This window comes from Gymnoscopelus braueri (assembly GCF_963280865.1).
Source record: "Gymnoscopelus braueri genome assembly, chromosome: 4".
NCBI classification, from domain to species: Eukaryota; Metazoa; Chordata; class Actinopteri; order Myctophiformes; family Myctophidae; genus Gymnoscopelus; species Gymnoscopelus braueri.
This window is the reverse complement of record NC_137605.1, coordinates 49903311-49911507: the sequence shown is the minus strand read 5'-3', so window position 1 is coordinate 49911507 and position 8197 is coordinate 49903311.

Below are 8197 nucleotides of genomic sequence, written 5' to 3'. Positions count from 1 at the left end.
TCTCTCCCTGTTTCCTGTCTTTCTCCTCTGTTCACTATCAACAAAGGTAGAAATGCCCCAAAAGGTTATTTTAAAAAAAGTGGAATTAGTGGAATCTCCTTATGGAACAAACATAAACAAAGCCAAACAAAGGCAATTTTTTAAAGCAAAACTTAAGGCTGCTTAGTGGGGAATGTTCACTTTTAAAGAATGGAGTTTGACGTATGGGTGTGGAGTTGCAAGTGGGACTATAGGTTTATCTTTATCTTTATGCTTCCATCGATTTGTTTATTTCTGTGTGTTTGTTATAGCTGAGGACCACTTTAGAAAGAAGTGTTTTCACTAATGCTTTTAACTGCCAGCCTCTGGGATTTTCATTATACTCTTTTGAATTGCTGTGCTTTTAAATTCCTAATAAAAATCAAATACAATCAAAGGTGAAACATAAAAAGGCATATCGGCTTAACATCTGGCAGTATTCCATTTTGGGGGATAAAAAGTGTAGGAGTTAAAAATGCTTTGTCGACCCCGGAATCCATAATATAAGACAGTTTTAAGATCCCCAGCTATTAAACCCAAACCTTTACAGAGATAACTAAACAAACTGACAATGCTTGAATTAATAGCAGATGTCTTCATTTTATGTAGCAGATGTCTTCATTTGATTTTGATCTGTTTGATAAGCTTGTTGCTTGTTGTTTATTGTTTACTTTGCAACGTGCACAGAAAAACATTACACCAGAGTTAGCTGCAAATTAAACCAATTAAAACCGGGAAAGGATCGGTGTCATTTTAGATTTTAGTGATGGCTATTGAAAAATAGCAGATCTACAAGCTCACAGCGTGTCACTGTGTGCCGCGTTGCAAGCTTATACATCTGCTATTTTTGAACATTTTTGAAAGATCTTGAAAGTGTGAGAACTATTGATTTAGAAAGCATTTTGTAAAATCGGCCTCAGATCTTAACAGGTTCATTTTAGTCTGCAGCACCTGGGTGGTAGATATCGTAGTAAGTACAAAACACAACGCGACCATAAATAAGAACAACACAAATGTGACGGTTCCACTGATAATTAAAGACAATAACAACTAGAGCCAAGTTGTTGTCAGAACAAAAGCAATTATTGGTGAGTGGCGTGTCTGTGTGGTTTAAAAGCCAGTGTTAATAGGTACCGAGTTCCATTTTGTGATTGCTTTCACAGAAACAGCAGATTGATCAACTGTTGTTCTGCTGAAGCACGCAATCAACTCTCTCACTGAGGCTCTGCCTACACCCTTAAAATCTTGTCTGTTCGGGTCTATTTGTACAGTCTCAGATTTAAATGAACGAATGATTTTTTTTTACCCCTTTTTCTCCCAAATGTAGCCGTCATGCCAATGTATTCCTCCCCACACACATTTATTTGTGTTGTCACTGCTGTTGTATCCTACTGGCTCACCTGCCAGTGAGGATCTCCCACCGAGAGGACGTACAGTAGAACCTTCGTCCTACTCCTCCCGCCCAACACTCCCCGCTGATAGGCAAACTGCCTATCAAAGTGACTACTGGCCAATCACAGCGCGCCTTTTCCAGGACTTGGCAGAATCTAGTTTTATATTTTTCTTTTATACAACTAGTTCTGACAAGTCCCGGAAAAGACACTGTGATTGGCCAGTAGTGACTTTGAGTGGCAGCATGCCTTCCCGAATATGACAGCCGTGGATACAGGTCGCTCCACTGCAGCGGCCAATGAGGCATCTAGGTTTCTATATCTATGGTGACAAACATAGCCGAACGGGCCTCCCCAGGCACAAGATCATGAATAATTGTATACAGCAGACGCAGCTCCCCTTTCGTCGAAAACGATATCTGCGGTGATGACGCTATAACATCTTATTAGATTTGATTTGACTTTTGATTACTCAATCCCGTTACTCTACTCTTTGATCTCTAAGAAAAGCCTGGGAGAGTTTACTTTCGGCGGAGCTGGACAGCTAGACGGGCCGGGAGATAGAGCGAGGGAAACATTGATCAGCGATGACCTGTTTTATCGGACTTCACTAAAGGCCTTGGGTGGTTCTTTCTCCAAAACACCCTCACACCCACGACTATTATATAAGTCCCAAAATACAGTCAATAGAAGTAAAACTTTTTTAACAGTTGCGAGAGGATAATAAAACAAACTGTTAAAGATAGCAATGACACAGCAAAACATGAAGTGACATACTGTACAACACAAACAAAAAGTATAGATATTGATTTTGAGAACACACGCAATGACAGCCGTTGACAGCGACACATCAATCAATGTGAGAGAAACGAGTTTGGAACCCGAAAACCAAATTCACCACTGTTCTGTTCTGACAAGGTCACACGTGCTGCGATATCCTTGGTGTGTCAATTTAACTCAGTTTTTACACTCTCACACTTAAATTGACACATTATGCGGCGTGGGAGGATTGCAGAGTTTATATATATACTGAGTTCATATACTCCTCTCTATACCCCACTAGCCCTCGCCCAGACACACACACACACACACACACACACACACACACACACACACACACACACACACACACACACACACACACACACACACACACACACACACACACACACACACACACACACACACACACACGCACTTTGCAGATTTAGATTATTATCACAAAACATACATTAACCTCTTCAGCCCTATACATATTTCAACTATTTGAAAATAGCCGATCTACAAGCTTACAGGCTATTACTTGTAACGGAGTATTTCTACATTGTAGTATTGATACTTTTACTTAAGTAGAACATGTGAGTACCTTTTCCACCACTGACACACACCATTCCACACACACACACACACACACACACACACACACACACACACACACACACACACACACACACACACACACACACACACACACACACACACACACACACACACACACACACACACACACACACAGACACAGACACTAAACAGTCAAACTAAATAAACCAAACTCTGCGCCCTCCCTTGGTATTTTACCCTCCTGTCTTCTCTGGACCAAAGACCCTGCAGATTCTCGTATATCTCATGGACCCCGCCGCCCGCGGTCCCGCCTCGAGTCAATGACCTGAGAGAAACACTGCCAATAGTGTGGGTGGAAAGTTAGAGGGAGATAGAGGGTGGAGCGGAGAGATAAGGCTAACAACCACACAGTCAGAGCTGCAACAAAGGCTATCACTGTCAGAGGCTGCACACCGACCCAACCTATCCATCAACATGTCCTCTACGGCACGAGAGGGGGGGGAGGGGGGCAGAGGAGAGGAGAGGAGAGGAGAGGAGAGGAGAGGAGAGGAGAGGGAAAACAGACAAAAAATCTGATGGAAATAGGCAAACATTGTGGATCTATAAGCTCAGAACGCGTCGCAAAGCAACACTATTGTTGCTATGGACACACAATGAAGTATAGGGATTACGTTGTTAAATGAGGACAGGAGAGGAGAGGAGGAGAGGATTAGTTAGGAGTGGCTCTGTACTGTAAGAGGGGAAGACAAGAAAAAGTGAAGATCTCCCAAAGTGCCCGTCGCTTGCCTCTCCTATTAGCCACACATCAAAGCACACTAACAGCAAATAAAGAAGTCCTGAGATGCAGAAAACATGCAGAGCTCAGTATCCAGCTGTAATGTCCTCTAAGTGGAGACAAACATTGTGGACGTAATGAGACGTAGCATGCAGGGAGGGTGGGGGCAGGGGGGAGGGGGGGTCACAAATAAAAAAAAGGCCTTACTTCAACGAGAGCTCTGCAGAGCTGACAACAGCATATTGGACACTCCGCACTTCAGCACCAGATGTTTTCCGTCTCGGCGAGACAAACTCTGTGTGTAGTAAATATATTAACTAATGGAAGACAAATTGCCAGCAGATGCACACTATATATATTTATGTACGTTTTGTCTGTGCCTCTGTGGGTGACAACATGACCACAGCTGAGCCTCGTGCAAACATCTGCTCGGGGTAGGCTTGTCTCCACGCGACACACAGGGAACACGGCCCATATTAAATATTGCACGAGATCTTGAGTCACTGACAAAACGTAGTATATGTGAAACCCCACTGACGATGTTTACAGTCCACTGAATGTATTTCATGTTGTAATCTATTTTTAACAACCACTTATAATGCCTTAATCAGCTGTTTGTTTTTGCTCAGTTTCTCTCTACTTTTCCTAATGTGTTTTTTTTGTAATTTAAGCGATTCACATTCTGGTCTTGTCTTTAGACAGGCTATGGACTGTGTGGTTCATCGGATATCAAGTGTTTTTTGTTTTGTCATTCTTGATTGGAAAGCACTTTGAATCAACCCCTGTTATTTCACCGCTGTATAAATGAAGATGACTTGATTTTACAGCTGACACATACTACTGTGAAGCTCCATAGAACAGCCTAATTTGACAAAGCCCCAGTGGTGTAATGTAACTAAGTACATTTACTCAAGTACTGTACTTAAGTACAATGTTGAGGTAGGTTTACTTTAGTGGAGTATTTCCAATTTTCAATACCTTTACTACTACTCCACTACATCTCTGAGGAAATTATTGTACTTTTATTCCACCATACAATTATTTGAAAACTTTAGTTACTAGTTACCTTTGTTTTATTATATTACATTAACCACTTAAGCTCTATACATATTTCACAACTGAGCTTGTAGATCTGCTATTTTCAAAAGATTTTTCTACATTTTGAAAACTTTAAATGGCACATTCTGCACAATGAGAACTTTTACTTTTGGTACTTTAAGTACATTTTTATGCCAATACGTTTATACTTAGCCTACTCAAGTATTTTCTTTTATTCCAGACATTTTACTTGCAACAAAGTATTTCTACATTGCAGTATTAATACTGAAAAGTTTGGGAACTCTTGCTGCACACTCTGGAGAGAGCTAACACCCTGAATAGTTCCACTGAGTGTTGGTGTTTCCATGGATGAGAAGAATACATAATGGAGTATGTATGGATATACTGTAGCTGTCCACTGGAGATCAAGGGTCTAGTTTGTTGACATTACATAACGATGTACCGTATGTAAGAAAAGCTGTTGTTTTCATCCCAAAGGAAGCATATAAAGTAAAGCATTATTCAACCACATTAACTCTAGCATGCCTATTCTGGGCATGGCATAATAGACGAACATTAAGGCAAAAACAGATGAACAGAGACTTGGTGCGGAGGCGGAAAACGACATAAAGTACAGACCCTTGGGAACAAAGTATATAGGGTTTAAGTGGTTCATCATAATAAACTTGACATTTCAATAGATTATTTCAAAAACAATTTGCACATCATACATTAGTGATCATAAACTGTGATATTAAAAGCTGTGATATGTATTGGATCCGCATTTGTACAAGATCGGTACAAAATGTACGAAATGACGGCACAATATGTCAGTTCCTTTTTTTTTCAATCAAAAAAGAGGGTCACGACACCCCGGAAAAAAACCTTGGAGAAAGCTGAAGGAGTACCATCTGTGATTCTGTGCTGTGCTCTGTACGTGTGTGCGTGCGTGTGTTTGTGTGCGTCGTTACAACACATTTTTCATGTGATTTCTTTCACTGGATACTGGATTTTAGAGTGAAAATTGTCATGTCGTGTTGTTAGCTCAGGTGTCTTAAAGTATATATATATATATACACTGTACTGCATGTGGAACATTGAGACACTCTGTGCCAAAGAAAACAAACTCCATTAACATTTAAAAGAAAATGGAACGCCTCTGGCTACATTACTTCGGCTTAGCCATCTCTTCTTGTATAATTACAATATATGTGATAATTAGATGCCGTTGAGAAATACTCACCGTGTAATCACATTACTGTATCCAGCCTGCCCTGGGTGTGAGGAGCGTGATAAGAAGCTGATGACTGTTGCGAGCCCATGGGCTGATACGGCATTAACTGACCAATCAGCGCAGGCCATAGCGTGCCACCACATGCTGCACTGTCACAACGATCGACTTCCCCCGGCAGCGGAGCTCGGCACATTAAACATGGCCGCCACAGTTTGCTGCATTGATCAAATGTTATTTTCTCGTCACCCAAAGTAAGTAACCAACCTCGGGCAATGACAAATTCTACACAGTAACAGTGGTGGAAAGTAACGAAGTACATTTACTCAAGTACTGTACTTGAGTAAAATTTTGAAGTACTTACTTACTACTTACTTTACTGGAGTATTTCCAATTGTCTATACTTTTACTTCTACTCCACTACATCTCGGAGGAATGTACTTTTACTCTACAATTATTTTGTTTTATATATAAGATATATAAAACATTCATTAACCACTTTAGCCCTGTTTTAAACATAGGCTATTTGAAGATGGCCGATCGACAAGCTCACAACGCGTCGCATCGCGACGCGTTGTGAGCTTGTAGATCTGCTATTTTCAAACATTTTAGTACTTTCACTTTTGGTACTTTAAGTACATTTTGATACCAACACTTTTGGACTTTTACTCAAGTACATTTTGAATTCCAGACTTTTACTTGTAACAGAGTACTTCGACATTGCAGTATTGATACTTTTACCGAAGTTTTACCGAGTACTTTTTCCACCACTGCACAGTGACATCCTCAATGTTAATTTATCAATTTGTACCCTCTCTCTCCGAGTAAAATTAACACTCATGAGTCATACTGCGTATTGCTGTTGCTCTTAATTGCGTGTCAGAGCGTCAAAACAAATTAAAAAGGCTCTAAGATGACTTCACCACAGCGCAAACCGTTTAGCTAAAACTTGTACTGAGCAACGGCTTGGCCTTTTATGAGCTGAATACTGTAGAGGCCTATTGATGACGCTGGAGCTCAAAGACCATTTTATCAAACTTCAAAAGGCTGCGATTTGTAAAGCACAAGGCTGGCCTCCACTAGCAGCAATAAATTAGGTTTGAAAAATCAGAAGGGAGCTAGGAAAGCTAAAATCCAGAATGTTCATTTAACTCTGAGGGCCCTATTTCTAGCCACGGGTGAAATGACATTTTATGGAGGCGAAGCGTGCGTGTTTTACCGGCGTTTAACGAGGCTTGAGCTCGTCCAGTTGCCGTTTAACTGCATTTGTTATTTCCTCCTGAGATCATTCCACATGTTGTGCTCCGGGCGGTTTGTTTGAGGTGCCATAGGTTAGTTGTTGATGACTCACCTCCCACACAAGGACATACAGTGGAAGTGGAAATACTCTGTTTACAAGTAAACGTCCCGTATTCATAATTGTACTTGAGTAAAAGTACAAAAGTATTGGCATCAGAACATACTCAAAGGAAAAGTCCTATCTACTGTATCTACAGATCTAAAAGCTCACAACACGTCGCATTGTGACACATTGTGAGCTTGTAGATCTGCTATTTTCAAATAGACAAAGTATAAAACAGGGCTTAAGGGGTTAATGTATGTTTTGTATTAATAATCTAAATCTGCAAAGTATAGTAACTAAAGCTGTCAAATCATTGTAGTGGGGTAAAAAGTACAATATTTGCTTCTGAGATGTAGTTGAGTAGAATTTTAAATGGAAATAGTCAAGTAAAGTAAAAGTACCTTGTTGTACAAGTAAAAGTAAATTGTACTGAAGTACAGTACTTTGAGTAAATGTACTGTAAATGTAAGGTTACTTTCCACCACTGCATCAGATTGATCGTGGGATAAATTACATTTCCGAGGCTTTTCTTCCATGATGCTGTGAACATTACCCGCATGCCGTTGCACTGAGCACTTTTTTAAAGGTAATGAAAAGCCATCATTTGATTGGTCCACGATTTAATCCAGCTACTACACACCCATCGATAATACTTATCGTCACTGTCGGGGTGGAAACTTCATTATGTCCAAAACTGTTACTTTTCAGGATTCAAATTCAAAAATAGCAAAAGTAGCAGATCTACAAGCTCAAAACGCGTCGCTTCGCGCCGCGTTTCGAGCTTGCAGATGTGCTACTTTTGATACTTTTGTGTGACACTGTAGTATGATCAAGTAGGGTGTTAATTCACAAAAAAATGTTAATATGGAGATAAGAGGTTTCTGCCCGACAGCAACGATATATTCAGCCTAATCCAAACCAGCTCGCGACTTCACCAACCACATGGGTACTGCAGCTCTTCTCCAGTCCAGCAACCCCCCACCCGCCATGCACGCTGTTGTGCCGGTTCGCCAGTTTCCCCCAAAATAGCACCCTGAGAGTGTAAAAAATAGACCCGTACT